Source organism: Mauremys mutica, chromosome 2 (assembly GCF_020497125.1).
Source record: "Mauremys mutica isolate MM-2020 ecotype Southern chromosome 2, ASM2049712v1, whole genome shotgun sequence".
Lineage (NCBI taxonomy): Eukaryota > Metazoa > Chordata > Testudines > Geoemydidae > Mauremys > Mauremys mutica.
Genome location: NC_059073.1, coordinates 130,538,698 through 130,548,899, shown reverse-complemented (window position 1 = coordinate 130,548,899; position 10,202 = coordinate 130,538,698). Strand labels below are relative to the sequence as shown.

The window sequence follows — 10,202 nt, the reverse complement described above, 5'->3', positions numbered from 1 at the left end:
GATGCACATACCAAATTCTATGTCCCTTATTACAAAAAGGTGGGATGACAGTTCGGCTGATTGCCAGGTTGAGGGCTTCTCAGTATGCAAATATTAACCCATAATTTGCTAAAATTAATAAATTTTGACCACTTGCATATTTAAAAAAAAAACCCAACTCCCAAATACACAAGACCACTACTTGTATGAAATATTTTTTTCTCAATGTAAAAATATGAGATGTCTCCATTGCAATGACTTCTCTCCCCGGTAGACCAGTTGTTTGCTAATTGAAAATAATAAGATAATTGATTATTAAAAAGTTTGCCTAATATCTTCAGCTCTCTCTTGTCTTGTCATCCTTGCACAGGGACCATGCTAATCTTTTCTGTATCATTCCAATTTTAGTATATGTGCTTTGACAGGCAAATACATGGCTCTTCAGGTACTAACTGCTTGTGGCTGATGCTTCAGCAAGACAAAAGGACACTATGCGCAAGTACCTATTAGTATGAGGTTTCCATCCTTTAACTGATACTGTGCAATGTAATCTGCTATATTTTATGCAAAAGAGTAACTGATAGTTATCTTTCAAAATATACTTTAATGTTTGCAAGGGAAACAAATAGATAATCTTCTTTCATTCATGGTTTAAAAAATTCCAAGGCAGCTTTGATGTTAAAATGTTAAAGAAAAGTTAACTATGTCCTGTCAACTGTTGCCTGGGTATCTTAAATTTTAAGAGTTATATTAATTTAGGATTTGTTAGTGTGTTGGGAGATATTAAATATGTTGCTATGAAACAGTATTCTTCATGTATACAAACATGTTTAAAATTGTATTAAACATAAATTGTTTAGAGTCAAAGAGTAGGCTTCATGTTTTTTTTCTTTTGAAGTCAATTGATGGTTTAAAAACTGCTTTATTTGTTCCAACTTGGGGAAACAAATCTTATTGGTATTAGAAATTTAACGTCATATTTTTGTTGTGAAGTGAGGTGTAAAATTCAAAATCAAATTTATGGAAACAAATGAAATTCTATTGGCCTATCAGTATAAGAGTAGATGGAGCCCTCATAGTTAAAGATAAAAAATAGAGAAGTATATCAAGCAATTTATTTTACTAACTTAGCCCCCAATTCAGCAAGCCATCCCAGTAACTTATGCATACACTGTAAGCACATACTTAAACCCCATTGATTTTAATTGGGCTTAAGCATGTGCCACATTTCATTCCTGTGTATAGGGATGGACTTAAGCATGTGCTGTAAGTGCATTACTGAATCAGGGCCTGTAGCTGGATCTGTGCAGCTGTAAAGGTCGGATCAGACTGCAAGTTCGTAGCTTTAGGGCCTGATTCTCGTCAAAACTCCCATTCACTGTGATAAGAGCAAGATTGGGCCCTTATCTCTGAAAGATACTTTGGGAAGTGTAATCTCTTCATATTGACACATTTAACTAATCACTCTTTTACTCACACCATTTTATGGTGAATACTCCCTTTCATCCTTGTCTCTCACCTTGGTCTTTTTTGCAGCTTGTTTATCATATATCCTCTCCCCCAACCCCCCTTTTCTGTTTATGACACTTTCTTATCTGCCAGAGTAGTTTGTTCCTGGATATGCATAAGACCACCGAGGAAAGACTTTTGTGAGAAATAATGGGCACTCTATCAAAATAGTGATGTACGTGTATATATAGAGGATATTTATAGCTAATGTGATTCTGACTAGACCTGTGCAAAGCCCATCCATTTCTCTTTACAGGGGGCTGTGTAAACATGTCACTTTAGGTCCACCTGGGTTCATAGCTTCATGTTACATGTTAAGTTTTAAGTTAAACTCAGAATCTCAATCAAAACTCATTGCAAACTACCCATTTACACCTTTTGTGTACAAAACCAATTTCCTGATATTCAGAGGTGCAGTACTAGCAGCTCCCAATGATCTCAAATGGAATTGAGATCAGCATCTCTGCAAAACAGGCTACTTGCAAACCCCCATTTGACCCACTTTTGATCAAACAGTTCGTAATCAGAAGTGAACCTTTTGTCAAACATAGGTTTCCAGTTGTTCTGGTGAGTATCATGTTTTTGGGGTTTCTTTGTGAACACTTTGATGCTCTAATCCTAATATGTCTCTTTGATTTTTACCACTGGTGTAACTCCACTGAATTCAACGAATTAAGCACTTGTTTTCTTGTTTTCAACTCTTATAACACCAAGCATGGTGTTGCAGGCACTCTCTGCCTTAATCTCAAAGTTGTGACCACCTGCTCTGAGAAAGGGAGCCTGTGCCCTTAGCTCGGTGTCAGCCTCTAAACAATTAAACAGAAATACCAAACTCAGAATTGGTCTCTGTGCCTTTTCACAAACTTACAACTTCAAAGGCAAATGCTTAGTTGCAGCACTTAAAGGCAAGGTGGTTAACGAGCCCTAAGGTTCTTGGCTAGCACTGAGGATTTACACCGCTGCCACAGCTCCTATCCAACACTACCCCGGGCAGCAGCAGGCAAGCCTTCTTAACTGGCTTGCTGAGTCCCGGCCGGTGCTGGTTCCTCCTGGCCCTTCTAGGCCGCTGGAAGACTGTCTTGTTGGTATCTTAACCTGAGTGGGTTTTCCTTGAGCAGAAGGGTGTCAGGGCACTGATGCATCCAGCTGGGGGCAGAGGAGGCCTGATGGACCCTGTCACATCATATCTTTATACAGTATGTTCACATGATAGGCTCAGTGTTCTAGGCTCATGTTCGTACGATTTTGCATGGTAACAGTTAATGGTTATGCCTGGAATTTATCTAAGTCATCACAAGTGTACCCTCTTTCCTAGGCAGAATCTTGTAAATTAAATCATGTTTAATTGTATTCAATTATTTTAGGCTGCAGGGTTGAGGTGGTGTCTTTTTTTTACCATTGATTTAAAATTGGGGTGGCGGATGTATCCTTGTCACTGTGAAGATTCAATTTTGGTGCAGACATAATTAAACTAAAATTCGTCTTGCATCCGATGAAGTGGGTATTCACCCACGAAAGCTCATGCTCCAAAACGTCCGTTAGTCTATAAGTTGCCACAGGATTCTTTACTGCTTAAACTAAAAATGAAACTCAGTCAAGCCCATTGCATTTCTCCTTGTTTGGGGTCAAAACCATAATAATCCGTTAGTTTTTATATTATTTTGAACTATATAGTCCATATATTTCTTCCTTCAACCTGTAGGGAGAGGAAAAGAGTCACTCAGAATGGGCTTGGATTTATCGCAGAGGTTTAGGGAAAAAACCACAAAGCTTTTGCCAAACAAGGCGGAGTTTAGGGTTTGCAAAACACACACCCACACCCACACCATATCCCAGGAGAATTAACATGGTTTGCAGTTAGTAAGGGTCACATATCTCTACTCGTAATTAAAGGGCAGTTTGAAGCTGGCCCTGCATGGTTGCAGAAGAGCGGAGGAAGAATACAAGTTGTACTCTTCCCCCTTTGTATACCTGGGTGGAGGCCAGATTGGCCTTCCTGGAAGGGGATCTAGCAGCCTTCTGCACTGACTGGTGGACAACAGCTATTATGGACACAGGAAGTACATGCTGCTCTCTTTTGAATATATAGCAGTAGCTGCTGCAGCATACACTCCAGCTCTCTTGGTGACTTTTTATCTTCCTCTGTCACAATACCTTCAGGAGCTTCTGCCTATGTGCTGTACACGTGATCCTGTTTTAGTGTCCAATTTATCATAAAAAATCACTTGCTTTTCCTGTAGTAGTAACTGGAAACTGCCACCTTGGAGATTTCCCTAGCTGCACGTGACACAGACCTACCTGGATTTTTATGATATATTGAGTTGTCTTTAATTTTTTTTTTCTGCAGATAAAAATATTAATAGATTCTGTATCTTAAAAAACAAATGCAGGGTCCCACATTACCTTCCACTTCAGTGAGTGCTGGCTAGGAGAACCCAGTAGTTCCAAGCTGAGGAAGGGCTAAGAAAAGGTACAGTGCCAACCTCATGTGTTCTGTTTTCCCAGAACCAAAAGAAATCCCTCTGTGTGCTTAATGTGATTTTGAAGGCCAAGGATGAAGATGCAAGTGTGTGCGGGGGATTGATTTATGCTGTATTTTCCCCTTCTTAGGCATCCCATTTCCAGGTGACTGAGTTCATAGAGCTCGAAGCAGTGGTAACTCCGATTATATGCCTGTTCACATTCTTTGAGGATGATTTGCCATAGGGTGGCCTATCCAATGGTGAAATGGATCCTGTAGGAGTCTTGCTTCAAGGGGAAGAGTTTCCAATGGAAGGTCTCCAAATAGAGTTCCCTTCCTTATGTTTCTATAGAGTTGAGAAGCAGAACACCCTCTCTCCTCTGTTGGCCCCCAAGCCTTCTCCACACCTGAGGAGAGAATACTAGGGGAACTCTGCAATGTGAACCTAGCCAGCTTTCTGATCCTGACACCCATGCCCTTCCATAGCAATCTGCAGGGAGGAAAAAAATGGTTCCTCCTTTTTATTGACAGTAGGGACTAATTAAAGCAATTTTTCAAATTAAAGTACTTTCTGATCTGATCCCATGATTGCAGGATCTGGGCCCCCAGGAACAGGCATATAGTGTTTATAGTCCTGGTTCAGTGCTTCTGTGTGTGTGTGCTTTACATGCAGAGCTCCCCATCTGCAGATAAACTGCCATCCTGGGCCTATTAATCCTAGCTAAAATCTGATTTTCTGTAGGCCTGTAATGAACACAAGGTAGTATAATGAATTTCTGCACTCCTAACATTGTCAGAATGCTGTCAACTGCAATGCCACCACATTTCATCTGGATTAAGGAAATATGATTGAAACTACACATTCTCAAAATAAACGTATAACTCCTTTTAGACAGTGCAGAAGAACATCATTCCACTCGGTGTGTAACCCTCTAAGTGCCAAATTGGTTGAGAGCTGTAGGAGATACAAATACAATAAAATACAAATGAACATTAAACATATGGAGGTAAAATATGAGCACATGTTCAAAGGGTTAACCAGAGAAGAAGAGACTGATGGCACCAAGCAAAACAATTTCACCATATGCTGTGAGATACCACAGTGACGAGGGAAGAAGAAGAATTTAGATAATATCAGATTGCAGATAGAACATTCAGAATACAGAATGCTCCTTGCATTTTCTACTTTAGTTTGAAAAATTTTCAGAAGGAGCTTAGTCCAAAATATACACTTTAAAATATTGAGAGCCAACCAACATATTCACCAGGAATGTATGCATATCTATTTTTTAAGCCCGAAAAGATTTGAGCACTTTTGTACTGTTGTTCTTAATAGATTTCTGTCTAGGGTTTTTTTTAACTTCTTCCTGAAGAGCAGCACAGTTGATTCCAAGGAAAGGGAATTATTTCTAAGCCTGAATCTCAGAACTCATGGGAATGTGGAATTAGCAAGATGTGTGAATGCCTTGAGCCTTAAGCTTCTCAGACTCTGTAACCCTGTGGCACTGAGGTTCAGTTTTATTGTTGTACTGTCAATGAGAGAAGGTACTATTGTAGCCCTCTAGCAATTTATCATTTAAAGTCTGTTTTTAACAAGTTTCATCATGGCAGATTTGCACTAAAATCAGCTCGGGGAACTTAAAGAAAGTACTTTAGAAGCATTTATGCTGGTGAGGGGGAGGCAGATGGAGAGGTGAGAGTGTGTGTTTTTTCTTCCAGGGCCGCTCAGAGGCGGGGGCAAGAGGGGCAATTTGCCCTGGGCCCCACAGGGGCCCCCACGAGAGTTTTTCAGGGCCCCTGGAGTGGGGTCCTTCACTCACTCCGGGGGGCCCGGAAAACTCTTGCGGGGCCGGGCGCAGGAGCTTCTTCCGCTCCCGGTCTTTGCCGGCGGGGGATCCTTCTGCTCCAGGGCGGAAGGACCCCCCACTGGCGAATTACTGCTGAAGCGGGACCCGCCACCGAAGTTCAGCTCAGTCTTCGGCGGTAATTCGGTGGCGGGGGGCCCTTTCGCTCCGGGACCCGCCAGTGAAGTGCCCCGAAGACCCGCGGCGGGAGCCCCCCGCCACCGAATTACCGCTGAAAAACGGGCTGCACTTCGGCGGCAGGTCCCGCTTCGGTGGTAATTCGGCGGCGGGGGGCCCCTGCCGTGGGTCTTCGAGGCACTTTGGCAGCGGGTCCCAGAACAGAAGGGCCCCCTGCCGCCAAAGACCCCAGGCCCCCGGAATCCTCTGGGCGGCCCTGTTTTCTTCCTCCTCTAATGTTCATGTCAGAGGATAACCTCACAAAAATAATAATAATATCCCCCAAATTGCTCTGCTCCTGTTAAACCCAGTGTTGTCACTGTAACTGTGCAGCCACTGCTCCCCCTTGTGAGAAGTTTAGAAAGACTGTACACATGAGAGAACCCTCAGTACCCTCAGTGTTCCTCCTGAACACACGAGCAGCAGGCATGAATTTTATAAGTTAACAACCCTCAGATGTTTTAAACTACAATAAAAATTATCTACGGAGCTCTTAATATATATTGTATTTTAAATGCTGTGGCCAGGAGCTCTGGAGGAGAAAATGCTCTTTATTCCTTCTATTGGTGAAAAGGTGGAAGTGCTAATCATGGAGAACTTCATTTGCATAGGCTACCTACCCACCCATAATTCCTCTAGTGACACTGGGAAAGTCACCCTAACTAGACATATACTTGGATTTGGTGCTGTGGGGGAGGGTGAGAGAGAGAGAAAAAAGCTCTTACCTTGTAGCAAAGAACTCATTTCCAGACAGTCAGATTCTAAGTGCTCTTGGTTCCCCTCCAGTGGGTACTCTGTGATGAGAGGTGATACAGAGGTCAGCAGCAGAACTAAGTGGAATTTGGTGAGGTGCCTGTTACAGTGCTGGCTAAGTTCCATTGGAAGGTGGCCACCAGTCTATTTTAGTGGGATCCATGCACTTCCACACCAGCTGCATCTGGCAGTGTCTAGTTTCTAACTCTGGGTGTCTATGGCACATGCTGAGTGCAGACCTGTTTGGCCCCTTTCCTTGCAAGGTAGGAATCTGCACTCCAGCTGCCCTATGCTGAATCCTTACCACCTAAACCTCTCCAGCTGCTTATGTACATTCCTCCAGAGTCCAACTCTGTGGATGCTCTGGATTAGTTTAACTCTTCAGGGACACATGACAGGTGTTAGGAACATGGACTTTGCACAGGAGTTTCTAAAACCACAGTATCTTTATTTTTAGAACATACAAGTGTTACAGATCATTAGGTAAAACAACTCCTCAGAATCTCTGCTCACCCCTTCTTATGAGTCCTTGGACCCAGTCTGCAGATCAGGGTGACAGGTGCCTCCTAAACTCTGCCTCCTGCAGTACTTGTATTGTCAGTTAGTAAACAGTCAGTGAGAGAGAGAGAAAGCATTAAGAACAGGATCTTGCCCTTAAAGAAGGTTTCAGTCCCCTCTGTCACATGACTCACTGGCGAGCTGCAGTATCTCATTCAGGTGGCTATTGTTCCAACCCCTTTAGAAACAAACTGGGAGACTCAGTTTCCTTTAGCATGGCCACTCTCTTTAACATACTCATTGTTCTGACAGTAACCTTGACAACTGTTGTATTACTCACTTTAGGGAGGCATCAGGCATTACAACAATCTGTCTATGATTTAGAATCATAAAAATATAGGCCTGGAAGGGACCTCAAGAGGTCATCTATTCCAGCCCCATGTGCTGAAGAAGGGGCAGCTTTATGTAGACCGTCCCTGCCAGATATGTGTCTAACCTGTTCTTAAAAACCTTTAGTGACGGGGATTCTACAATGCTCTCAGAAGCCTATTCTGGTGCTTAACTGCACTTATAGTTAGAAAGTTTTTCCTAATATCTAAGCGACGTCTCCCTTTCTGCACATTAAAGCCCATTACTTCTTGTCCTACCTTCAGTTGACAAGGAGAACAACTGATCACCAACCTCTTTATAGCAGTTCATAACATGTCTAAAGACTGATAACAGGTCCCACTTCAGTCTTCTTTTCTCAAGACTAAACATGTTCAGATTTTTTTTTAAACCTTTCCTCATAGGTCAGGTTTTCTAAACCTTTTACTATTTTTGTAGCTCTCATGTGGACTCTCTCCAATTTGTCCATATCTTTCCCAAAGTGTGGCTCCCCTGAACTGGACACAGTATTTCAGCTGAGGCCTCACCAGTGTGGAGTAGTGTAGAGTGTCTTACATGCAATACTTCTGTTAATACACCCCAGACTGATATTAGCCTTTGTTTTCAACTGCATCACACTTTTGATTTATATTCGGTTTGTGATCCACTATAATCTTGAGATCCTTTGGTGCAGTATAACTGGGTAGCCAGTTATTCCCCATTTCTGTTTGTGCATTTGATGTTTTTCCCTAAGTGTAGTACTTGGCATTTGTCTTTAGTGAATTTTACCTTGTTGATTTCAGACCAATTTTCCAATTTCTCAAGGTTATTTTGAATTCTAATCTTGTCCTCCAAAGTGCTGGCAATCCCTCCCATCTTGGTATCATCCACAAATGTTATAAGCATACTCTCCATTCCATTATCCAAGTAATTAATGGAAATATTGAATAGTACCGGCTCTAGGACAGACCCCTGCAGAACCCCAGTTTGACTGCAAGCCATTGATAACTACTCCTATGAGTACAGTCTGTCAACCAGTTTTGCCACCCACCTCATAGTAATTTTACCTAGACTACATTTCCCTACTTTGTTTATGAGGTAGGTAGCCTAACATTGCATTGGCTCTCTTTGTAGCATTCATGAATGATATTACTCACCACCAATTGCATGTATACACAGTGGTGCAGGACTCATCTGTTTCTGCTGAGCCCTCTATCTACCATAGTCACAGAAAGTGCACAAGTATCAATGAACAACACCACATCTGGTTTGTAGCTGAGTTCTGAGCTTGTACTATGGTCAGTGATGTTTCTTTGCTATGGCTTGATGCTAGTATACAGTGATCAACTTGTCCCCTTTGATGCAGCCTGACCTTTCATGGCTGTTGTGTGCTCTTGTTATCTCTACACATCTTGCACTTGTTCTGATCACTGTGCTAAGGAGGATTAGCTGCTCACAGCACCCCTCCTATTATTTGCACTGCAGTAGCACTCATTGTATGAGATACTGCACATATTTATAGGAAGATATACTCAGTGGCCCCAAGAGCTTAAACTTCTAAAGAAAAAATATCTGTGCAGATAGGGAGAGTGGGACCCTTGCAAGCTGTACTCAGTTATTCTAAGGAAAAAGGTAAAATATTTGGCCATCCAGAAATGCACAGAAGAATATTAAGCCTGTGTCACAAGACTTGTGTTTACTTGGCATGTGGTAGCTCAATGATTTCCAGATCATACTCCCCCGCCCCCCTCATTCTCAGACAACTCACTTCAAACTCAAGTAAAATTGGATTCTTTTCTTCTTATATCACCATAAATAATGATGGTCTGTGAACATATTGTCTTCAGATTATATCCTCAGAGGCATCTCTGTAAACCTTTTACCTTCAGTGGATTTGTACGGTGATGTTTGGAACTGAGTAACCAATTCTACTGATGATGCAGAAGGAGGGCTAGAATGCAGGTCACTCTCTCTTAGCTGTGTCAGCTCTGAAGGTCTAAAAGGATTAAAAATAATAAGGGTTTATTTTTGTTACTAAAGCCAGCAAATATAGCTCTGAATACACACACAGCGCGGGTCTTTTGATTGAGACAGGGCTGTTTTTATAGTCATTTTACAAAACAGAAACAGCATTTTAAACCACAGTGGGTCAAAGAAAATAAAACATACCTGCATGGCTTAAAGGTCAGAATGATAGTTTAAAGTGAGCATCCTGCTTCTTCCCTATTTTTTGTCACAACATGAAAGTTCTCCTAATTGTAATTTAAACATGTACTTGTTTTATTTAACTATTTTGTGGTGGCTGCATCATTTTACCTGAGAAGAGAGAACAGCTCTATAAATTTTGAGGCAGCTTCTTAAAAGCAGTGTACCCTAGGAAAAGAATAGTTTAGAAAAAAGCTATTGTACTGTGTGACTTTAATACATATATATATATATATATATATATATACGAGCTGTAAAATCATTCTTATGTACAAAATTTTAACCCTTTATTTTACAGTATTGTTCACACCTCTATCTGTTTCAACTTACTTTTCTTTGCATTCCCACTTGCCTTTTCTGTACTGATCCTGGGCTTGATGCTACCAACAAATGGGTGAATAGGGGAGAAG

General features: G+C 41.6%; 1 pseudogene; it reads right to left on the bottom strand.

Annotated features, from left to right (window-relative positions):
• Positions 1 to 308: 308 nt before the first annotated feature.
• LOC123365460 lies at positions 309 to 408 on the bottom strand (annotated as a pseudogene).
• Between the last annotated feature and the right edge of the window lie 9,794 nt (positions 409 to 10,202).